A 26,410-nucleotide genomic window follows, 5' to 3' on the forward strand; every position below is an offset into this window, starting at 1 on the left:
AATCTTATTCTATGGCAAATAATTAAATGTGACTGTCATAGTCACAGCATTTTCATGACAATCTCATGACTGCCACAGCAACACACACTTGACAGCTCAGGTCCTCAAATCCCATGATGAATATGATCATCATCTTGTTGATTGTAAATACATTATCATATCAGATCACAACTGTGCCTAATCATCACCTCCATTTCCTTTTAATTAAACGGCAAAGCTGACACCACATCTGTCAAAAAAGGATGTGAGACTTTTTGAAATCGGTGTGAACTTCCCTTCCTCTTTTGCAATGAAGAATAGACAAAGAAAACAGCTTTAAGTAAAGCAAGCTTAATCTGTGCTTTTCTCTCTTTGTCACTCACTCTTTCACTCTCTTTTTCTCTCTCCCCTCTCCTCTTTTTGTACTGTCTCTCTCTGTCTCTCTGTCTCTCTCTGTCTCTCTGTCTCCCTCTCTCTCTCTCTCTCTCTCTCTCTCTCTCTCTGTCTCCTGTCTCTCTCTCTCTCTCTCTCTGTCTCCTGTCTCTCTCTCTCTCTCTCTCTCTCTGTCTCCTGTCTCTCTCTCTCTCTGTCTCTCTCTCTCTCTCTCTCTCTGTCTCCTGTCTCTCTCTCTCTCTCTCTCTCTCTCTCTCTCTCTGTCTCCTGTCTCTCTCTCTCTCTCTCTCTCTCTCTCTCTCTCTCTCTCTCTCTCTCTCTCTCTCTCTCTCTCTCTCTCTCTCTCTCTCTCTCTCCCACCACTTGAAAGCAGGCATAATGAGACAGCCAGCAAAGGGCAGGAGGAGAGTGTCCATAGAGCACACAGACCACCAGTTGTACACAAAAGAAGTGAAAATGTACTGCACATGGGACAGCGCTAAATCCATTTTTATTCAGATTACTGTCATCCTACATTACCGCTTACCTTGTAAACATTTGGCCTCTGCCTTTGTGACGAGATGTCATTATTTGCCAGATTACGTTATTAAGCTATTAACACGTCAGGCACGGCGGGTAACAATGGCAGGGCACACTTAAACAAGCTGAGGAGAATGGAGGGTGGTGTCACTGCCTTGACATATGAAGGCAGTTAATAGCTACAACGCCGAGGACAGAGCAGTGAAATTAAATAGACAGCTTTCAGAGGAGTAATGGAGAGAGCTATCGCAAGTACTCTGCAGTGACAGACAGAGCTGTTAGGATTTACTGGGTTTTCTAAGCTGATATTTAACACATTTTCTAAACCAAGACAATAAGAAACATATTTTCTTTTTGCATGTACAGTATGTTTATGTTTATAGCAGTACATATTTACATGTTATTGGTGTCATTATTTAAATAGGGACAGCTCTCATTCTTTTATATACGGAGCCAACAGACCAGCTTGTGTTTATTAGAATACTCAAAATGAAATAAGCATTTTAACCTAAACCTACCATAGCATGCCGATTGATTGTATAACAAATTTCATAGTACGAGAACATTATTGTCTTGGTTTATTTCAACATCAAATAACCACTTTAAATATATATATATATCATCATATTTGTTGTTGTTTGCTTTTGTTTTGTTACCACACGACAGATAAAATATGTCAACATCATGAAATAAACAGGCGTCCCTCTGGTGACAGGCAGAACACTATATGAACCGCCAAGTCAGCAGTTCTGACTGGATAATGGTTAACCTGGCAGAACGGTTCAACCACAGCCAAAACCAGCCACAACAACAGCTAACAGAGCCAGAACATTGGTGGTTCAGCCAACACAGCAGCTTAGCTTCATCTTATAACCAACAACACAACAATCCACAACTTATCATCATCGGCATCCAACAACCAGAGAAAACCCTCCACCATGAAGAGGCTTGAGTTAAGCTGGTTAAAATAACACCAGACAATACAAGCAACAACAACAGCCCTCCATCTCCCTTTGCTTAATTTGAATTGCACAATAGGGCTGAATCCTCCTCTGAAGCTGGACCAGAGGACGACACGGCAGAGCTCTTGCCCATCTCCCCTCCACATCAGAGGCTGTTCGAGGAGAGAAGGGCCCCCTGATACTGTGTGGGGTTGGCTGATAAAGGCCTTATTTCTAGGCCTTCCAGAGAGGACGGATTCTACTCCCCAAAAGGGACACGATGGACTGCACTGGTTAAGGCAGAGGTTAGGAACTACAGTTAGAGCTGAGAGAGAGAGAGTGGGGGATGAGAGAGTGAGGGAGAGATGGAGAGAAAGAGAGAGAGAGAGAGAGAGAGAGAGAAAAGACGGGGAGGGGGTGTTAGAATAAGAAAAGTATTGCAGTCAGAGAGAGAGAGAAAATTAGTGGAAGAGAATCAGAAAGAGAAGCCATGCATAACACCTAATAATAATCACCTAACACCATAGATTGGGAGTTTAGAAGTTCAATCACCATTTTTCTTCCACTTTCCTTTTTTTCTTGTATTCTGGAAGGGTATGAATTTGGCCTCCTGGTATTTGACTTTCGTTTAAGGCTCTGACACATGACTGAGGTACTGTTACTGCCACCCTGTCTGCTACTGAGGCAACCGATACCCACAGATTGGTTTGGTTTGGCCCCTGTGAAACATTTTACCTTGGGCTCATCCAGGACTTGACATGACCTTTGAACCAGAGGAGCGCAGCTGTCAAATGTGTCCCCCTGTCTCTCCCTTCAGAGAAACAGATTCCTCCCAGGCCTCACACACACACACACACACACACACACACACACACACACACACACACACACACACATACACACACACATTGAGCACAATCAAACACATTCATACTGTAACAGTGCATGTGTTCCGCCACAGTAAACCAATTGGAAGAGCAAGTCAAGTCAACACTCATTCATCAAAATACTTTGTGGTAAATATATCACCTGACTTTATGCAAATGTAAAATGTATGCATGACATGTATGAGGCATGCACTGATTCATTTTTCCATTATTTCCCAAAATTGTTAATGGTGGTAGTAAAGCCTTATGAATATGTACTGTATCTCTACAATCCTATGAAGCAGCATTGCAGAAGATGTCAAAAAGTAGTAGTGAAAGCTTGAAACACAGATTCCTATATTTGCAAAGGGACTATTGTTCTGAAACAATGCTATTTTTCTTTTTTTGCTAAAAACTAGCATGATTATTTCATATCCTTTCAGCCCAGGTTGCTAAATCAAAGCCTGAGTTCCATTGATTCACTGAGCAGATGATAACTCATACAATCACTGTAACTGGAGCACCCCCAACTGGCCAAATCATGTCATAGCATTAAATAACCAACTATTCTTTCTTATAGTATGCACATATAACAGATCAGTCACATGGATCCAATTGCCACCCCTTCAATTAAACAGTATTGGCTATTTTATTAGTGTAAAAAAGAAAGGTTTTTGTGTTTTCCTCCCCCACCTCCAAACCCCCCTGGAGAGGTTTACTTCATGGTATCCATCATCATGCATCTTTAATGACGTCAGGCCAGGAGCGTGGGTGAAATCACAGTTGTGTCCTGGGGCTAAAACCAGCTAAAATGAGGTTCCCCCCCCTCTCACCATCACCTTCCTCCCCCATCCCCCTCCCCCCATCCCCCATCCCACGCCCAGAGAGAAGCAGAGGCATTCACACACAGGCAGACAGGTAGGCCAGGAGGGAGAGAACATCGCACCCATCAATTGCTAAGGCCGCCTGCAATGGCGGCCACTGGGTGCTTTTGATGGATATATCTGTGATGTAAAAACTACAAGCTTGATGGTGGTGGGCCTGGGTTGCGAATCGGGGACAATTGATGGACGTGGTGATTTATGGCTCCTTATTCTGGCCAACTGGGGAAAGGATAAGCTCACACCCAATTTGGTTTAAATGTAAAAGGCCTATGGAAAGTTAACACACTGTACAGCCCTGAAGAACTACAGAAACTTCCCTCTGCCCACCCCTATTCAAAACACATGTGAACTGGAGCAAGAAGCAAATGCAATATGATTTTGTCTCCATCTACTGTAAACACATATTGATATGCACATGTGCTTGTGTGATCAACTTTGTTCACAATGATTACATAAAATGCTAAGATGCTAATGCTAAGAATCAGCTATTCACATTAATGAGACAAAAAACATGTTTTATGTTACACTGACCAAAAAACAAAAGAACAAGCCGTAAAATATCTCACCCCGTAATATGTCACAGTGCACAGCGCACAGAATTTCCAACCAAGCCTCTTTCCTGTGAAAACTCTCTAATAGTTTTGAGAGTAGCTTGGAAACATCTTTCAGTTGCCGAACCCCCAGCCTTGACCCCGGGGGGTCAAAGTCAGGCAGGCTCTTCCTGTCTGTGGCTGTTCCCAGGATCCCCTGCCTGTCGGCATGTCAGCACCTCTCCCGTCTCCTCACCAGCTCAGGATGTTGCCTTTGCCTTCCAAGAGTTTCCTGAAACCGGAGGAAAAAAATGTATCTGTTTCCATGCAAGGCAAGGGGTCAGTTCACGGTAAAAAAAAAAAAAAAAAAAAAGGATAAAAAAAAAGAAGAGAGAGATACCATTAAATGTGTATTCAGAGTTGTTTAAAAAAAAGAATAATAACATGATGAGCTCTACCTTGGTTGGTCCTATTTGTGGATATGAGGATGCCGGAGCCTTTAGGGACTATTAGCAGGACAAAAAGAACAATTTTTACATTGGGCGTATCCACCCACCTCCTTTTCCATACGATTTAAAAATATTTTTGTCATGTGTTTTAGGCTGCCGTCTATTCAAAACAACTGCCTTTCACTGTTTAACCTCAAGCCTTAAGTCAAGGCATTGTAAGGAATACAAAGTCAATGGTTTTCATAGCTATAGTCTTATATACTGTACCTGCTTTCACTTTACCACCTATAACAAGCAACCATACATTTGTAAGTTATACAGGAATTACATAGAACATGTCACTTCCAATCAGGTTTTGCATTGCTATAGCCAGACAGCAAGATAATTAAGCTGGGCATTAAAATGAGGTCATATTCCTAATGATGAGATTAGAGGGCAGGATGGACAATTAAGGATGACACTGCTAAAATAGAGAGGAAATGGGGCACATCATTAAACACCATGTAGGTAACACCTCGTAGGTACCTCTCCAGGTACTCAGGAAGAATGAGGTTCTGATGACAAGGTTGCACTCGCGGCTACACATGCCCTGATTACATTGTCTAAAAACTCACCTCACTTACTAAACTAAACAAAAGCCCTCAACCTCCCAAATAAAAGTGCTTCTTATTCTGCTGACTGTTTCAATGTCAGTCAGGGTTCAATTTCATTAAACCTGTATTTAAGTATTTATGCAGTAGGAACAATAAACACACCTTTCTCGTACAACATTAAAAGTGTCTCATAAATGTTTCCTAAAAATATATATTTTTAAAAGATTTACCACAGTCCCTATTCCCTTGTTGAGCAGCCCAAAGAGTATGTGTATATAAATGGACTGACTTGTCATTTCACATTCATTAAAAGTGAAGTTCCAAAATTAATAATGTAAAAATATGGGTTTTAATTAGTCTTCTATTCTGCGCAATGTACTTAAATTGGATCATTGGGTCCCGAGTGCCCTCCCACTTAATAAAGAATTAGCCTGTGATGCTCAGGGCTTGACAGGTAGGATAAAGTGGAGGAAATCACTGTCGTTATATAAGGGATAGATCCACTTATATGCAATTTGGAGCTTAGTAAATTTGACAGGGGGGGAGGACCTCAGGTTTTGGATTCTGTGCAAGTTTCTATTAAAATGCAGCTCTATCGTGTTATGCCATGACCACGCAGTTGATTTACATTAAATAATATGTTACGTGTGAGTACAGCTAACTCCTTCAATTCAATTCAAATTAATAGAGCGTTGTTGTCACCAAGGAGCAATTTCTGTGCAGCACAAAAATACACTTGAAGACGGTAACTGCTAACTGTGTTTTAAGTGCACAGCAATTGACCTCTCCCAGTTTAAATATATTTCTTTGGATATACTCCGGCTGTGTGCATATTGACTGCAATCTGAAATATACATTGCAATTATCAGGAGTTGAATGTATTCATTGATAAATGTGTGTAACAGGATTCTGTGTGCTGTATGTATTGTAAATGTGTTCCTGTGATAAGGATACTATCGTCACTGGTTTTAACTTATGTCTAGAAGTAAGAGAAAGTTTGAATTTGGACTTATTTTGTACTCTCATACAGTATCTATATGTTTGAGAGGTGTCTGAGTTTTAAGCATATGGCAACCATGAATATGCTCCAGTAGACATGCTATATGACCCTGCCGTTGTTTACCGTATAAGTGATTGAGTGGGTGTTATGGCACTACACCCAGGCAACAAGCCCAGACAAACCTTGCCTTCTTTCTCTCTCTCTCTCTCTCTCTCTCTCTCTCTCTCTCTCTCTCTCTCTCCCCCCCCACGTGTGGGACAGGCACAGCTGTCAGATCAAAATCAATCGCATTTTAAAGGACGTGCAAGTTAAATATTTCATTCTTGCCTTGGAAACCAATTAAACCAGAGGGACTGAGTTGAGGTTGAGCCGTGAGTCGTACTGGTGCAAACCAGCTGCTCTGCTACTTACGCCTATACCCCCCACGCCCCCACCCCACCCCCCCCACCCCATGCAAATGTGTCAGCATCGCAACGTTCGGCTTCAATTACCCAGTGAGGTTTTAAAGATGTAGCAAAGCCAGACTGGCAGGCCGGAATAGGAGGGGACCCCAGGACCCACCCAGGGTAGGTTGTTTATTTAGTTGTTGTCTGTTGCATTGGCTGTAACCCATTTGCCCTTATTGGAGATGTAAGAGATGGGTGTGATGGGAGGGGCCTGGGTCTTCAAAGAGCCATGTGTCAGAGAACACATCACACACCTTCCTGGCTGGGACAACTGGTACCTATTTCTCAACTCATGACCTTTACCAGTACTTGAATTGGGCCGGTGTGGAATATCAGCAACTCAACTTTTCTACTGTTAGAGTTCTTAGAGTAGACTTCTTAAGCTAGGGCTACACTAATGATCTGATAAAATCTAGACTCATCTCAACTTGATGAGTCCGGCAGTGTGGCCGGGTGAATCTTCAGTTTTGAAGATTCAGCTTGTTTAATCTCAGTCAGTCTCAGATGTGGACAGTTTGTCTGTGTGAACTAGTTCTCATAGAATATTCACTCTGGTACTGTCAAATTTAAATCATTACCATCACCGTTTTCATTCCACTTCAAGGACTGACCACTATAACTCTAATGTAATTAATACCATGTCAGTAGCACTTTACATTACAGCTCAGAATAAGATGGTAATATGGTAATGATCGTGGTACTACCCAGTAATAATCTGTAGTTACCAGTAACAAGAAAGACAATTACCTTGTTATTACAAGATAAGTTGGGATGCAGTTTCCATGTAATTATTTTTCATGAAAGATACTGAACAGAGCAGGTAGATATTGTTTCCATTCTGTTCTAGCCTTGTACCCCATCTTAACCTCACAACTAAGACCATGGTTACTAAGTCAGTGGAAATACGTAGACTACCTACAGCAGTATCAGTATAAATTCATCCACTGAATGTAACACAGTAATAGGCTTCCCAAAGGGTCTGATAAATTACGTTTTTATGGATGATTTCCATGCAGTTAACGTAAAAGTGCTCTGCCATTCACTAGGAGGTCACTTCCTGTCAGGAGCTCCTGTGCAATTGTTTCTTTCAATAGAAGAAGAGCCAACTCACTGAACAACCGTGATACAAAACACCTAATTAAAGTACTGTTTAACTTTTGTTTAAAGGTCACCAAGGACCATTTTAAAAGTTAAAAGCTGCAGAGTATTGCTACGTTAAGTGCAAATAATGTAGCTGTGTTACATTTTTATTAGTTTGTTGGCAATAATCAAACATTAGCCTCAGTTGAAAGTAGCTACCTCTAACGTTAGCTGTGGAGATCGAGCCATAGTAGAAGGTCACAAACCTGTATTCAATATTATGTTATGCTAATTAATCAATATTTGTACATATAATTTGTATTATAACGTCTTGTTATTGTTGTGAATGAAATATTGTGGTGAATATCATTGGAAATATGATTCAGTCCAATAGAACAGCCAACTCCATCCAACTCCAACAGCAAGTGTGATACAGTATGTTCATTCTCCACCCACAAACATTACATTACAAAGCAACATTAGATAATGGACAGCTTATTATTACTAATGTCAATGTCTCAGTGTGTTAATATGGGAAAATGTACATTTAAATTAACTATATGGAGTCATCCATAAACCCTTCATGTAGGCTTTTGTATCAGACCCATTGGGTAGCATACTGATAGGTATGACTGTATTACTACTAATTGATACTGCAAATTGACACATTGTTGATTGTGTAATTGTCATTTGCTGCATTGTTGAGGAGTTGTTGTCCTAAGCATTTCATTGCATCAACTACGGCTGCATTCTATGTATATGATAAATAAACTTTGATTTGATTTGATGGTCTAACCATGGTAAACCATGATCTTACTTGTCAGGTTAATATGGGATACAAGGGTAGAACAAAATGGAAACAGGTAATAAATCGTTTTCCAGCTCTGATACTACTTTATTTCAAAGTAACTACCTTCTTTGTTTTTGAATAACGCACAGCGGTCTTAGTTGTGAGGTTTAGATGGGATACAAGGCTAGAACAAATGGAAATAGGTAATATAGCATTTATTTCAGTTCTGATACTACTTCAATAAAAACGACCTTCTCTGTTTCTTGGTTATTAATCCAATTAAATGTGTGCATCCGTTTCAATGATTGTACAACAACATGGAAACAAGCATCTTTCATGTTAAACAATTAACTGGAAACTACAGTCCGTTTTACCTTGTAATAACAAGGTAATTGTCTTATTTCTTATTGGTAACTATCAGTAATTACTGGTAATTAGCCTGGTTATTACCATGTTATTACCCACTTATTCAGAGCTGTAATGCAAAGTGCTACTGTACCATAATGTCACTCCTATCTTCTAAATGTTAGAGTTAGATTATTGTGCAGAATCCTTCATCAGTATCTGATACTCTTTAAAAAGTAAGTCAACTGTCTTTTTGAGTGCAAGTGTATGTGTGTGTGTGTGTGTGTGTGTGTGTGTGTGTGTGTGTGTGTGTGTGTCTGTGTGTCTGTGTGTCTGTGTGTCTGTGCGTCTGTGTGTGTCTGTGAGTGAGAGAGAGAGAGAGAGTGAAAGAGAGAAAAAATACGGAGAGAAACAGATAGCGTGAGAGAGAGAGAGAGAGAGAGAGAGAGAGAGAGAGAAATAGAGAGAGAGGGGAGGGGGGGAGAGAGAGAGAGAGAGAGAAAGATAAAGTGAGGGAGAAAGTGTATGATTGATAACGGTGCTGACAGAGCCCCTCTGGCCATGCTCTCCATGGCAGTTTGGGGAGACAGGGCCTCCCCGCGTGAGACTGAGACACCCCTCACCAACGTCCCAGCACACACTCCACATCTGGTGGGATCGCCCACACAGGGTCAGGGGTCACAGCACCATGGGACTACCCCAGGACTCACTGCGCGCCCCAGGATGCTTGGAAAACACTGCAGGATGAGCTGAAAGGATGGATCTATGCAATTACCGGTATCAACATTGTTATGTGTACAAGCATAGGCCTAATCATCCACCAAAATAATATTTTTTTTGCACTGACCTGGGGTATGCAGTACATAAAAAAAGGTAGTCAGATGGTAAAATGACAGATAAAGATCAGGAAAACAAAGTCTATGGGTATTGCAGAAGTGCATGTGTGTGTGTGTTGTGTGTTGTGTGTCGTGTGTCGTGTGTGTGTGCCGTGTGTGTGTGTCTGTGTGTCTGTGTGTGTGTGTGTGTGTGTATGTGTGTGTGTATGTGTGTGTGTGTGTGTGTGTGTGTGTGTGTGTGTGTGTGTGTGTGTGTGTGTGTGTGTGTGTGTGTGTGTGTGTGCGCGCAAGAAGACAGTTATGATAAATTAGGGATGAATTATGAAGCAGCTCTGGGACAGATTTGTGATAGCGAGAGAGCCCATCAACAGCGAACATTAATACTTCTGAATGCCATGCCATTTGATGTTGATCAAGTTCAACTTGGTTGACAGGGCTGAGAAGACAGGAGAGAACACTGAGACCATACCAGGGAACCCACTCAGACAGGTGAAACAGGACAAAAACACACTCACACACATACACATGCATGCAAGCACATACCCTCACACACACACACACACACACACACACACACACACACGCACACTCACACACACACACACACACACACACACAGACACACACAAACACACACACACACACGTACACAGACACACGTACTTACAGTATACACACGCACATGGAATCATATACACACATGAATGTTCCATATGCTCAAATATTCACTGGTAATCTGAAGAAACCTATAGTAACATATGCATAGATATTCCTGACGTGCAGCTGTTATTTAGTTGCATGGAGGGCAGGTCATTTGAAATCATCACCATTTAACCAGAGGGAGGGTGGGGTCTCCATACCTTCATGGGCAACATAAGGGTGTGTGTGGGTGTGTGTGTGTGTGTGTGTGTGTGTGTGTGTGTGTGTGTGTGTGTGTGTGTGTGTGTGTGTGTGTGTGTGTGTGTGTGTGTGTGTGTGTGTGTGTGCATGCATGCGTGCATGTGCGAGGAGACCGTGGCCTCATTACGAAGGAGATGAAGAACGTTAAGGCAGTTTGGTCTTGGGCCGTGTCCAGCCCCTATGGTGAAACACACCTGCTCCCCTCTTTAAAGAACGCCCGTGCTCCAGTTTAGCTCTTGGCTACGGACGAGTAATGACCTATCCAGGGGGCCGTAACGCCCGCTCCGTTTAGCCTGTCGTTAAGACCCAGAGTCAGCAGCGTACTGCGCCTCAGCACCCTGCCAAAAGGCAGTACGGGGTGTCCTTGCCAAACATCTAACATCACAACTAGAATACCTAACAATACTGACTACATTGATGGAATGCTATTACATGTATCTGTATGGAGGCCTGAAAATGCCGTCAATAATCGCACTTGGGAGCACAAACTATAGTAGTCCTCTTTTTTCTTTGTATTTGCCTTTTGGATGTGTGTATGATGCTTTTCTTTTTAATATTAGTACTGTATCTGTATCAATGGTCCAGAGACAAATTATTACAGTTGTTTGATCTGCTGTATTCTGAGTTTAACTGACCAAAATCATGTTAATAATGTATAACAATACATGAATATACATACAATAGAAACATCAGACATTTTTATTAAACAGTACACTGTGAACTGTATGTGCATATCCGCTCAGTAATTACAGAACATAAAGTTGCTGCTTGACACTGCTTTGTGTTCTATTGTCGTTGCACCTTTGTTGTTCACGCACACACACACACACACACACACACACACACACACACACACACAAGATTTCCCAGTTTCGCAGTTATGTTTTCATCAAAGCTTTTCTTTGGCACTACAGAGCTGAGTCGGTATGGAAATGTGTTGTGCTGCCTGGAAAGCTGTCAAAAAGCTCCCACCTTGGATGAGAGACCACGGTAATTCAACCGGGCTCCTGTCTTCTGTGTGTTCAGGTCTCCTCATTATTCTGCTTTGCAGGGTAATGGCATCTTGCTCTGTTTTATCTGTCAGCTCACAGTAAACTATACTTTTTTAAACCCTGTATATTAGTTGCCAGCATGAAAGCCAGCTGTCTTGACACAACAGAACAAACAAAAATGTTTTGGTATACAAAAAAAAAGGCAGAGACTCCCAGTAGGTGAAAATTGAATCTCTTTACGTCTAGGGTGATGTGTGCATTGAGAATAGATTTGCTGGTTGGCGTGTGTGTGTTTGTTCCCGAGTAAACAGCAAGGCTTGTTTGGGTGTAACTGTCAGGTATCTGCCTGCGCCCTGTGTGAAAATTGGTTTGTTCACAAAGTGGGAGTTGAGAAAAACACAAATTCACTCTAGCTGTCTGATCAAGGGGGATTTAAGTTACCAGTGACAACCGCATAAATGAAGTCAAGAAAGATAGACCCCTAGCAATGTTAGTGGCTAGTTTTGGAATATGTTTTTACTGCACCCCCCTCCCCCAACCCCCGAACCCCACATCCCAAAAACACACACACATACACATGAACGCACGCGCACACACACATGCACACATGCACACGTGCACGCGCGCACACACACACACACACACACACACAGCCCTCCCTACATTAAGTTTGATTCAACATATTCTGAAATGCACGTTATATTCCCTGCACCCTTTCCCAGAGCTCTTCCTTCACCCCTCTTGCCTCCTTCCCTCACCTGTATGGGCCTCATATGGAAAACTTGAGTGGAGCAGCAGGGTGGGGGGGGGGGGGGGCTCCTCTGCATAAGTGGGTAGAGCAAATTAAAACTCACCACAGGAAACAAGCGCCTTTGGCACTCCTCTTCCCTAGCAGATGCACACACCCCAACCATCATCTGCCATTTTGACACATCCACAGGGCGTAGCAGGCAACAACAAGGGGTGTGTGTGTGTGTGTGTGTGTGTGTGTGTGTGTGTGTGTGTGTGTGTGTGTGTGTGTGTGTGTGTGTGTGTGTGTGTGTGTGTGTGTGTGTGTGTGTGTGTGTGTGTGTGTGTGTGTGTGTGTGTGTATGTGTGCGTGCGTGCTACTGGCATCTCCAGGCGGCAGCCTCCAGCCAAACAGGTGTGTGACATCATGCCGCTGGTTCCTCTTCAGGGGCCCAGGGAGCAGGCACGGGGACTTGGGGAGACAGGAGGGAGGCGGTGGTAACAAAAGGAGGTTAGGGCTCTACCTGACAAGCTCATTGATAACGTTGGGGAGTGGAGCCCTCAAGTCCGTGGCAAATTGCCTTTGATGTCTCCTGGAGATCACGGGCCAAAGTCAGGTGCTGTGAGCTAAACGGACTCATTAGTTATGGTTTCTCCAGTTAGCAGGGAGTTTCAAATGCCACAGTAGCAGAGCCTTTTAAAAGCCAACAGTTTACACTGCTAGTAACTGCTAGTAACACTGTAACTACTATAGTAACAACTTTAACAAACATTGGTCTTCAGTTGAAAAAGGGTGATTGAAATAAAAAAAAATAGAAAGAGCTTTTATTTGCCAGATGTAAACTTTATAAACAGACAACCTGTATTCTTATTAAGAATTCTTAATGTGGCTCCCAGCCCCTGATACACCCCTCTCCATTCTTTAGTCACATCCCAGACGACAGATCCTGAAGCAGAGGAGAGGGAGGCTGTGAGTAGCCTGGGGTGCTCCCCAAGGCTCATGAATGGGACTTGTTCATAATCAGTAGAGAAGCACACACACACACACACACACACACACACACACACACACACACACACACACACACACACACACACACAGGGTAGTGGTGTACTCTAGCTCCCCGGCTGCCCGAGCCCTACTAAGCACCCCAGGGCTACTTGTTCATTTGCTCCCACTGGTCGGGTCTCTCTTCCTGGGCAAGAACCTCACATGCAGTCAGTCGTCTCCAGAGCAGGTTGGTAGAGATCCTGATGCTGATCAGGTGCAGGAGGGCTGAGGGGACAGGGTGGGAGGTTGAGTAAGGGAGGGCACATCACACTGAGAGGAAAGGCTGTGTTGTCAACAGTCCTGTAGATCAAACGGTTAAGATAGAAATATGATATACTCATCCACATAGACCTACATCAAAACCAAACTATAGACAGAAAATGTTATTTTACCCACATACTATACTATCATTGCCTATCAAACCTAACAACTTGGATGTAATGTGACAACCAATACAATACAATACATCCTGACATTTTCTGAAGTCTTGAGTAAATTAAACAAAACACCTCTTAAAGACACACTAGTGAATAGCACAAAACAGTACAAAAGAGTTTGATCTTGAAATAACTGACAACATTGATGCCTTTATAAGGATTGTAAGCTAATATGAATGTCATTTTTAATAAAGTACGGCACCTTGACTGAGTTGTGTTGTGCTTTATCTTTGTTAGTTTATATACTGTATGTCGCATTGGTAGTGTTCGTGTGGTCAGGTATTCCCCTGACTAAGCCTCAGGGTATGTCTACCCTCTCTACTGTTCAACAACACCTCTCAATAGGACTGGTGCTGCAGATGCAGTAGTCTGTATGGGCAGGGAATTATTTTATTTATTTATTTGAATTGGGACAGATAACAAATTGACACAAATTGAGTTAACAATATGCAGATGCTTTGAACCAGTGTCATAACTTATGCTAACATTTATAAATCATGAACGCATGTCGATGACAGATTTGGACAAAAATCTTGTGTTACACCTGTATGAATCTGTGAATATCCCAAGTCAGAATTCAGGCCAGAGAAGAGAACATGTTTCTGTGAGCTCCCTCTTTTAGATTCTGTCTTACCTTGTTCACCTATGATACCTCACTGAGCTGGAGTGCTTGTTTGTGGAAAGATAGTCGGACGAGGTGTGCAGGAGGGCATACAGAGTGTGTGTGTGTGTGTGTGTGTGTGTGTGTGTGTGTGTGTGTGTGTGTGTTAGTGTGTGTTAGTGTGTGTATGTGTGTGTGTGTGTGTGTGTGTGTGTGTGTGTGTGTGTGTGTGTGTGTGTGTGTGTGTGTGTGTGTGTGTGTGTGTGCGTACCACGAGAGACGGCCGCTGACCTCCAGTCTGAAGGCCGTCGGACCGGAACCAGGGCCTTGTTCTGACAGAGCAAGCGTTGCGTGAGCTGTGACGGATGGCGCCGGTCTGTTTGAGAGCCCCTGAGCAGGTGTAGGTGTGTGTGTGTGTGTGTGTGTGTGTGTGTGTGTGTGTGTGTGTGTGTGTGTGTGTGTGTGTGTGTGTGTGTGTGTGTGTGTGTGTGTGTGTCTGTGTCTCACATCTGCAGGGGAGTACAGTGAACCGAGACAGAATGGCAGACGCGCTGGTCCATCGGGTACCTGTGCTCTGAGACACACTAATGATTATGGATGCAGGCCTATTAATGGTCACATCTGTAAGGGACAACAACAGGCAGCATGCTGGGAGTGAGTCAGCAGTTTTACGTCCCCACTGAGAAATACACATAATGGTGTCAATGTGGTGAAAGAACTCAAATCAAAATGGTCTCTCGTTCACTTTATCAGTGAGAGTTCAGAAGTTTTGTTACGTTAGTCTGTGAAAAGGTCATCTAATATTCTCACAAGCGTGCTTATCCAGAATCTAGCCTTGCAGTGGGCTCATTATATACGGTCATTGTAAATAATGTCAGACAAAGTCTTACATTGCATAATCATGATATCTTGATGGAATGTTATACCACATTACATATCAGTGTCGTATATTGTTGCTAAACAAGATTATAAGTGCAGTTGTTTTTGCTAATCTAACAAACTGTTACTTACAGCACGGCGAGACCAGTGTCTTACTTCCTTGTTGACATCTCGGAGGAAAGAGGGCGCCTTTGTTCGCTCCTATTTCTAGAATGGGCTGGTGCTACTATCTTAGAGGGGGAGGTAATATGTCTGTTTAAGATCAGTTAGGCTTATTATTAATACTGCAGAACTATGCATCTACGGCCATGCCTAACAAATGGGAATCCATAAGACCACGCCCTCACTTTGGGGAAAGCTGCAGGGTCTTGCATTGACACCCAGCAAAAGATCCCCAAACTTCTCCTCACTGCTCTCTTAACTCTGACACTATTGTTCTTTCATCATTAGCCTGCTATGTTGTTTTGGTTGTCACTAAGAACATTTTTTAACTAAATCACTGTACACCGTCAGCAAACCGCCACCACGGATGCAGAAAATATGACCTAACATGCTAACAGCCATTACCATAGACTGGTAGCATTACTAGCCAGCTAGCAACCATTGATTGATGTTGATGTGTCATAGTGCCTGACTTCAGGCTACTTTGACCAGGTTGCTATGGAAGTGTCCCATTGGGTTCCAGGATTTCCGACTAAGTACCCGGATCAGAACAAATTGCTGTCTCTCCCTATACTTACCTGTTTCAGTGGTTTAGTCCTGTCATGGTGAGGTCAATAATTGTATATAATCTGTTAATTTGCAGCCTGTCGAGGAGAAGGCCAACAGCTTGCATTATGCTGTATGGAAAGTTTTATAATTGTTGTTATTAAAAAACACACCTCTTGTGCACCTGACCTCTGGCATTGGACCTCCATCCTTCTCCACAATACACCACCTACAGTATAGTACCTACCAAGCAATAATACACAAGAGGGTGTGCTAAATAATGGCTGTGATGCAGTCATAGGCACGAGTTGCAGCCGTTCTAATATATATAGCACACCCTTGAGTGTGTCATTGCTTTTATACAATGGGTTTACACTGACAGCAACAATTCTGACAAGTCATGATGTATTGTATTGTTTTATGCCCTCCACCTACAAAAGTAATTTCATGAAACTATTACCGTAGTTAGGGACGCAAATTCCTTGATAGTTCTGGAACACATGGTCTAATATGATTGGCGTGGTAACCCAGAAAACAAATCTCTACCTGGATGGCCATGTATCCATGGATACAAGCCAGTTCGGTTCTTGAGGAGTGTAGCAGGATAAGGATGAAGAAAACAACCATGAATGATCCATTATTGTCAGAATTCTTCCAATGGTCTAGAAACGTTTCCATTATTGAAAAAACATGTTTTAAAAAAGCTACAATATCCTGAAGAGTGTTTATGGCATATGTATACATTTTGCAAGTGAAAGTGATGAGGTAGCAGTACTGATATTGTGGACATCAGAATAGCTGGAACGCTTCTTGGCCAATCACAATGCTTGATTTGATCAACCGGTTGTATAATAGCCACAAACACTTCCCTATCAAGTGGTGGTGCCCCTGGCAACACATCGCCTCATACTTATTAAACTTTATTCCACCAAGATGGACAGAACATTCAAGGAAACAAGAAACTTGCTGATAAAGCTCCACACTAAATTATCTAATGAATTCATCAACTTAAAAACAGCATTAAAAATGCATTCTAAGAGTATAGGTAATAAATTAAATATGACTAATTGACTCATTATTTAAACATTTATAATATGATTTGCATAGTTTTTTTTTCCCTGATAGGAATAATAATGGTTGGTTGTCTTGTAGCGTCTTTCATGACAGATGAAGCTAGCGTCTTTGTGTTCCCTCCTCATCCCTCTCTCCTACTAGCTTCTCATTAAAGTTTAAACAGAGAGGCTGTTTTAATTGTCAATCCGTTGGCAGGTTCATAAAAGCAACTTGACAATTAAGTTCATGGGCTCCGTTATGCATATTAATTAGATCTTATTTGGGTTTTTATTGTTATTGGAGGGAACACTCGCGGTGTAGCGAAATGTCAACTCTCTTCTTAAAGTAATTAAGTCTGCCATTGTGAGACTACCAGAGACTCTGGAGAGATGAACTTTTAACAGTCATTGTTTTGTTTTTTTAGTCATTGTATCAATGAGTAATGTAAGTCATGTGACACTATAACAACAATATCATTACCTCAAATCAGCAATTCAAATCTATAACAGTCAGTCTATCACAGACAAGATTCTGTTCATGGACCAATGAATTGGCTCCTCTTCTAGGTCAACTCTTTGGGATAGAAATAGATTGCTGTTTATGATAAGTCTTAAGATTCTGTAAAGCCTAGTTCAGACACAACGGCCGAGACAAGACAGTGGTTTGCGGTTCTAGAATGCAGTTTTAAAACGTCAAATGTCGGCTGTTGTCACCAAGATTCAACATGTCACCTCTCGGCTGTTGTTACAGTATCTGAACCGGTTTTAGAGTTTGACACATTTCTGTCAGTTTTCCATAGTAAGTTTTTTTTTTTGTGCAGTTAGAAGGCAGAAGAGTGAAAGAGAATGTAGGAAGAGGTGTGTGTGTGTGTGTGTGTGTGTGTGTGTGTGTGTGTGTGTGTGTGTCTGTGTGTGTCTGTGTGTGTGTGTGTGTGTGTGTGTGTGTGTGTGTGTGTGTGTGTGTGTGTGTGTCTGTGTGTGTCTGTGTGTGTGTGTGTGTGTGTGTGTGTGTGTCTGTGTGTGTGTGTGTGTGTGTGTGTGTGTGTGTGTGTGTGTGTGTGTGTGTGTGTGTGTGAGTGAGAGAGAGAGAGAGAGAGAGAGAGAGATAATACAGGAAGACAGAGAGAATAGAGTAGTGTAGAATAAGTGAGCAGGGAGGTGGTGCGGAGACCCAGCACACCATACACACACCTTATACACACACTACTCTGCAGGGCCCACACACCCAAATCAAAGCAGTACCCAGTATCATCTGCCCGAGGCTCAGTCAGCCCCTGTCCACCCCCCATGTCACTCCACACATCCTCCTGTTCATGTTAAATAATTGACTGATCTGTTTTACATGCTCAGCATTTGCTAGGACATGGCAGTGTGACTCTGAATGGGGCAGGACTCCGTGAGGCCTGTGTTATTCATGTGCTGCTTTTTTGCTTTTTTATTATGTAGCTGGACAAATTGTACCAGAAGAAAAAGAAGGTATTTTCTATTCAAATTAGAATTCTCTGAAGGGTTATTTATGAGGTGCAGATTTGATAGAATTGGGGTCTATGCCCGCCCACACCTACTTAAAAAAGGGAAGTTTACTATTGACTCCTACAAGGAAATTTCAAAGATGTATCTAATGTGTTCTTATTAACTGAATCTGCTGAAGTTGTTGGCTGCCACTCAACAGCGACATAATGCCCATGCATGGAAAAGGACAATGGCTGCCCAGGGTGTGTGGAGGGGGACTGGTGTGTTTGTGCCAGGGCCATCTCTGAAGTGACATAAGCCATTATCAGTCTGTCAGGCCAGGTCTCTATCAAGGTCTCTTAATAACAGTTAAGTGGTTTGGTGGTCCCTCTGATTTGATGCAGTCATAATGGCTGCCTACAACTGGAATGGAACAGGAGTCAAGAAGTTGAAGAGAAACTGCAATCTTTCCAGTTAAAATACATTGAATAATAAGATGTGAAATCAAATTATACTATAGGAGGCAATGAGGTTAGTTGGTTAAGAGCAATTTTAAATTGCTCTGAGTTAGTAAAATATTATCAATTAAGTGGTTAATTTAATCCATCTAAAATTCTCGCTACATAGTTGTTTCAACATTTTAAATTGTTACTATATAGGCTTTCATTTGGTTTCGTCCCTCTGACTCTGATGCAGTCATAATGACTCTCTACAATTGGAATGGAACATACTGTAGATATCCACGGGATGACGTTTCAGACTGCAGACACACCCCTTTGAGGGGGCAAGAGAGACGTCTCCTCATTGATCATAATGTGATATATTTTTGGGTTAGGGTTTTTGCATTTTTTGTGTTTCAATACTTTCTAGTATGCCTTTGGTATCATAACTAACAAATGTATCGGCCATTGTTTTTCAACAATGCATAATTGTTAAAAGACAGTTGGACATTTGCAACCACAAAATGCTAGCTGTTTACTGTTTACCAGTTAGCCAGCTATCATTATGTAGTTGCAGGCAAACTGTCTTTTAATGATTATGCAGTTTTTGGACAACAATGCCAGAACAATACGTTAGTAACGCCACCACAGGCATACTAGAAAGTGTATTGAAACACAAAAAAGCAATCACAATGAAAATCAAGGGTAGACAAAAATAGGTGATATAACATTAAGGCAAATGAGGAGACTGATTTGTTGTCCCCTCATAGGGTTGTCGCTGTTTTTAATGTGTCCTCTCTGTGGATAAGCAAGAAAGAAAGGGCAATCTTTGCATGTATTGAACATGTAGAATCACACAATGGGCCTACAAGGCTGTACAAACCTGCATTCCTAACTACTGTAATAGTTTAATGAGCTACTTTTACAGGCGGAGGGCATGAACCAAAACAATATTGTAGTGAACAGTGGGGTAGAGTAGCCCCAAGTAGCCCTAAGCAGGTATCGAACTTACGGCCTTCCACTTACAAACCGGCCACGCTACCTACAACGTCAAGAGAGTTAACTCCTTTGGCGGAGCTGGTAACGGGCCTTACACAGGATCATTACAATATATTATGAAAACACTAGCATCATTGTTTGTTGTCAGAATTGTTGCTGTCGGTGTTAACCCGTAAATTATTGGTGCAGTAATTATTTATGAAATAACACACTCAAGGGTGTGCTATATTTATTGGAACAGCTGTGCGATGGTCGACAGTCGACGGCACTCGGCTCACAGCCATTCCGATATCCACCATATAACACACCCTTGTGTGTTATTGCTTAAATAATTACTGCACCAATCATTTATTTAGGTATGGCCATTCAAAATGAGTGTGGTTTGGGCCACAATGCAATGGTTAGGTTGGAATAAGACCAAATCTGTGATGGCCCTATAGCTAAAAATGCTCCATAAGACCTGCCCTTGTGCTTTGGTAAATGTTGTGGTTTTATCACAAAAGGCACAATTCCTTGAAAATGTGGCCTCTTGCCGCCCCACTACTAGGCAAAGAGGCAAGTTCAAGCTAGGCTCAAGCTACGTACGCATTAGTGATTTTGTCTCGCAACTCCGCCAAGGTTGCCATGGGTAGATTGCCCATGGCGCTTATAATCCACTAGTGTGCAACTTCGTAGTGTGCAACATGTTTGTAGTTTTCACGGTGTGCCAATGTAATCGAATATGGTAAACTACATTTCTGGCACCTTTCTCTGTCCAGTGCTTTTTTTTTATTTTTATTTTTTTTAAATCTAATGCCTGCAGTGTCACGTTATAAAGCTCAGGAAAGCCAGATACCACTGTAATGAGCTTTTCTCCACAATAGTAAGGGCTTTGATTTTCTATGGTACTGGTGAATATGCTCACCGAAACAGTAGGATCTAAAGTGTGCAGTTTAAATCAAATCAAATCAAATCAAATTTTATTTGTCACATGTATCACATACAGTTGTAATTGACGCAGTGAAATGTTTTTGGATCTTGTAATAAGTAAGTAATAAAAAGATATATGACATAAAGTGACAATAAAGTGAAAATAGTACTAGTGCAAAATATGCAATGTGCAATAATATGTGCAATAGCAGTGTGCAATAATATGTGCAATAATGTCAGATGTCTTCTGACCAAGGGTGGGGCGGGGTACTATAGAGTTTGAGTTCGGAGGGGCGGTGCAGCCAGTCAGAATACTCTCTGTGGTGCATCTGTAAATGTTTGTAAGGATCTGGGGGTCCACACCAAATTTCCTCAGCCGCCTGAGGAAAAACTTGATCACAGCATGGGAGTGGTGTGACCATGTTAAGTCGTAAGTGATGTGGACACTAAGGAACTTGAAGCTGCTGATTCTCTCCATTGCAGCCCCATCGATGTGGATAGGGGTGTGGTCTCCCCTTTCTTCCTCCTGAAGTCCACGATCAGCTCCTTATTTTTACTGATGTTCAGGGAGAAGTTGTTGTCCTGGCATCAGTCCGCCAGGACTCTTACCTCATCCCTGTAGGCTGATTTATTGTTTTTGGTGATCAAGCCAACCACAATGGTGTCATCAGCAAACTTTATGATGGAGTTGGAGCTGTGTGTGGCCACACAGTCGTGGGTGAACAAGGAGTAAAGCAGGGGGCTGAGCACACAGCCCTGGGGAGCCCCTGTGTTGAGAGTCAGAGTGGATGAGGTGATTCTGCCTACCTTCACCACCTGGGGTCTGCCCTTCAGGAAGTCCAGGATCCAGTTACATAAAGAGGTGTTGAGACAAGGTCCCTGATCTTGGTGATGAGCTTGGAGGGATCAATGGTGTTGAATGCTGAGCTGTAGTCGATGATGGGATAGGGTGGTGTGCAGGGAGTAGGCAATGGCATCATCTGTGGATCTATTGGGACAGTATGCAAACTGAAGAGGGTCCAGAGTGGCAGGTAATGATGAGTTTATGTGAGACTTAACCAGCTTTTCGAAGCACTTCAAGATGATTGGGGTGAGTGCAACCAGGCGGTAGTCGTTGAGGCAGGTTACCTTGTTCTACAGTTGTACTAAAGTATGCATGTATATTATTCAGGAATCTTTAGGAGAAATACTTTACTTTTCTGTCCTTTATCTGTGTTCTCTGAGCTCCAAAGTGGAACTCCGCCGACCACGGTGTGCATCCCTCGTGAAGCACCTACAGCGTTAGGCCACGCACCTCCCTCATGTTTCCGGATCTAGCTGAATGGCTCTGGATGGTGGTGGAGTGCCAGGGCAGCGGACCAGCAGCACAAGAGAAACGCGAGTGATCACCCCCTAAGAAGCTACAGAAGAGTCAAGGGACCAAAGTTCTTTATGGTGCAAACCAACATCCTCCTCTGAGAGATCCTGCCAATCAGAGCACTCCATCAGCTAAGCCAAAGACTAAGGACAAGTTCCAACCTTACTGTCCTTATTGCGACAATCAAGAGCACTTCCAGAACCAGTGCACTGACTTCAAAGCACTTACTAGTCAACAGAAGAAGACTTCAAAGAAAAGAGGCATTGTCCGAGGTGCGGCCGAGAGCACTCACCGGACAAGTACAACCTCAAAAGACTTTGTAATGTCTGTGAGGGACATCATCTTTGTGTCCTCCACGAGACACAGGACCAAGAGCCCTCATCCAGTCATCTTATTACAGCACACAATAACACAGTGTGCATGGGCCTTTTGAGTTGCGAGTTCTTCTCAAGGTGGCTAGGGTTCTGCTCTGCTGCAAAGACAGTTCAGACCGGACGCTCCTCCTCCCAGCCATGGCAAAACACCTTCACCTTGATGGGGTGGCTGAAGAACTCAACCTCCAAACTACGGCCAGGTGTGACAACCCTCCATGGCTCATCATTTGACCATGAACTTTCCCCTCTCCACAGACCAAAGAGGACCTACAGGATCCAGGTGGCGTTCCCTCTCTACAGACCAAAGAGGACCTACAGGATCCAGGTGGCGTTCCCTCTCCACAGACCAAAGAGGACCTACAGGATCCAGGTGGCGTTCCCTCTCCACAGACCAAAGAGGACCTACAGGATCCAGGTGGCGTTCCCTCTCCACAGACCAAAGAGGACCTACAGGATCCAGGTGGAGTTCCCTCTCCACAGACCAAAGGACTTACAGGATCCAGGTGGCGTTCACCGCCGACAACCTGACCCTGTCTGAGATGGCCTATCCCATGAGCACTCTGCAGAGAAGATACCACCGTCTAAGGAGCTTACCATTGACCTATGATCAGGTTAAACTCCTCCTTCTCATTGGAGCCGATCATACCCACTTGATCACTCCAATCGAACCTGTGCAAATGGGACCACCAGGGGGGCCGGCAGCCATCAGGACAAAGCTGGGCTGGACACTGCAGGGGACCAGCAAGACTTCTACATCAGCCATCTACTCAGCATTGTCTCACCAGCCTCATCTTACCCTTGGTGGACCTCTTCAGGGATGTAAAGAAGTTGTGACAGATGGATGTTCTACCACACCGCTTTGAAAAGCTAGTCACATGCTCCAAACTTGACTATGAGGCAGTCAACCGCCTTGAGGCCGAAATAGTCTGCGTCAACATTGATGAAGTGGACCTCTACGCCACCCCTCTTCTAAGGTCCAGGAATGCGCCAGCATTGAATGCCCCTAAGGAGGCAGCGCTACTCAACCTCAGGAGTACTGACCATGAGCTGGCCAAAGACCCCAGACACACTCTCACTTACCAGCAGGAGATTCTCAAGCTGGAACAGGCAGTCTATGTGATCAAGCTCCATCCAGAACAGGTGGATCAGTCAGACAAGGCATGGTACATCACCCATCACCTTATGCACCACAATGGCAATTTAAAAGAGAGATCCTTAATGACCAACTATTCCTTGGACCAACATTGGGACCCACTCTGCTGGAAGTGCTTCTCCGTTTCTGCCAGCACACCATCGCTATCAGCAGGAACATCTAAGGCATGTTCCATCAGGTTCATCTCCTGCCAAAGGACAGACCCTTGCTGCGGTTCCTGTGGAGAGATCTGCAGCGGGAAGACCACACTGATATCTATGAGTGGCAAGTGGATTACAAGACTATGCTAACGAATATTCACTGGGTCCTTGTGAGTCAATATGACTCGCTCGGTTTCATTACACCCATCACCACATGCACTAAGATCATAGTGCAACAGTTGTGGATGAAGAAGAGGGAGTGGGATGACACCAGACGACCTGTTAAAGGCATGCCTGGCTTGGGAGAACAAGTTTTCCCATCTCCCGCAGATGACCTTCCCAAGGTGCTACGTCAGCCTGAATTGGACACACTAGACACAGTTTGGGATGTTCATATTTTCTGCGATGCCTTAGAAGCTTGCCTACGATGAAACCAAGATGGTGGCATGTGTACAATGCAAGGCCCCATGTCTCACCAGATTATGCAATTTAGTAATTATTTGCCTACTAGTTTCAAGTCTGTTCACTCAGTACAGCCTTGCGTACACTTCATACAGCCGGCAAGCAATACTGGATATTGAATCTCGATGCACAGACTGTGTATTCGACAACCTTCAGCTTCCCCAAGAGATCTCCAAAACACCGCGGTCCAGTGCTCCAACTGCCAGGGAGGGGGTTGCCCGTCACCAGCAGCATGATGGTAAATATCGACATGGACAGCGCAGGGGTCTCCGGGCTAGGCTGCAGTGAAATCCCCAGCTGCTACCGCTACCTAGCATCTTTCTCACCAATGTATGATCTACGACTTCAGATCATCTCACAGATAAGGTTTATGGGCTACAGCATCATGATTTCCACGGAAACAGCTCAACAACAGTATCCCAGACAGTGTGATTGAGCTAGAGGGACACAACGTCTTCAGAACGGACAGGACAGCAGATGCCTCAGGTAAAACGAGAGGCGGGGGACTGTGCATTTATGTCAACAAAACTTGGTGTACGGACACTGCTATTACTGAGAGTCACTGCTCTGCCAATCTGGAGTACCTGATGATCAAGTGTAGGCTGTTTTACCTGCCTAGAGAGTTTACAGCTATTGTTGTTACTGCAGCCTATATCCCTCCAGATGCTCATGCTAAGCTAGCAATGAAAGAACTCCATGCTGCTATTAGCAAACAACAAACTGCACACCCGGATGGAGCCTTTATTGTTGGAGGGGATTTCGACCACTGTGTGAAACCAACAGTGAGGACAGTCAAAGTCTGGCCAGAGGGAGCGAACTCTACACTACAGCACCAGTTTCAACACACTGACTGGAGTGTGTTCATCACTCAGGCCACCCTGGACTCCCATACGGACATTGATTCATTGACTTCCTTTCTGGATTACATCAATACATGTGTCAACAGTGTCACCACCCACAAACAGATAAGAACTTTCCCCAACCAGAAGCCTTGGATGAGCAGTGAGGTCTGCTTAAGGCATGCTGAAGGCATGCAACACCGCTTTTAGATCTGGCGATGCAGAGGCCTACAGCTCATCCAGGGTTAACCTTAAAAGGGGCATCAGGAAGGCCAAACACAACCACAAACTGCTGATTGAGGAGCACTTTCAAAACAACTCTGATCCCTGACGCATGTGGCAGGGCATCCAGACCATCACGGACTACAAGCCCAAAAACACAGCATCCCAAACCAGCACTGCCTCCCTCCCCTATGAGCTCAGCCACTTCTACGCTCACTTTGACTGGGACAACAAGGAACCAGCCATCAAAGCTGAGCCTCCCCCCAGACGACTAGCCCCATATACTCTCCACCACTGATGTGTGCTGCACACTGAGCAAGGTGAATGCACGCAAGGCTGCTGGTCCTGACGGCATCCCTGGCTGTGTGCTCAGGGTGTGTGCTGGGCAGCTGGCCGATGTCTTCACTGACATTTTTAACCTGTCACTAGTCCAGGCAGTTGTCCCCACGTGCCTCAAGTCAGCAACCATCATGTCATTGCCGAAGCATGCTGCTGCAGCTTGCCTGAATGACTTCCTCCCCATTGCACTCACCCCCATCATCATGAAGTGCTTCAAGAGGTTGGTCCCGGGTCACCTGAAAGACCACCTACCCCCCACATTGGATCCCCACCAGTTTGCCTACCACCCAAACAGGTCAACAGAGGACGCCATCTCCATGGCACTACACTCCACCTTGACCCACCTGGATAACAACAACACCTACGCAAGGATGTTGTTCATTGACTTCAGCTCAGCATTCAACACCATCATCCCTTGTCATCAAACTCAGTGACCTTGCCATCAGCACCTCCCTCTGCAACCGGACCCTGGAGTTCCTGACCAACAGACATCAGTCTGTTAGGTTAGACAACCACACCTCCTCCACCCTGACCCTGGACACCGGTGTCCCACAGGGCTGTGTGCTGAGCCCTCTCCTCTACTCCCTCTTCACCCACGACTGTGTGCCTGTGCATGGCTCTAATACCATCATCAAGTTCGCAGACAACACCACGGTGGTAGGCCTGATTAGTAACAATGATGAGTCAGCCTACAGGGAGAAGATCCAGCACCTGGCAGTGTGGT

This window comes from Argentina silus (assembly GCF_951799395.1).
Source record: "Argentina silus genome assembly, chromosome: X".
NCBI lineage: Eukaryota > Metazoa > Chordata > Actinopteri > Argentiniformes > Argentinidae > Argentina > Argentina silus.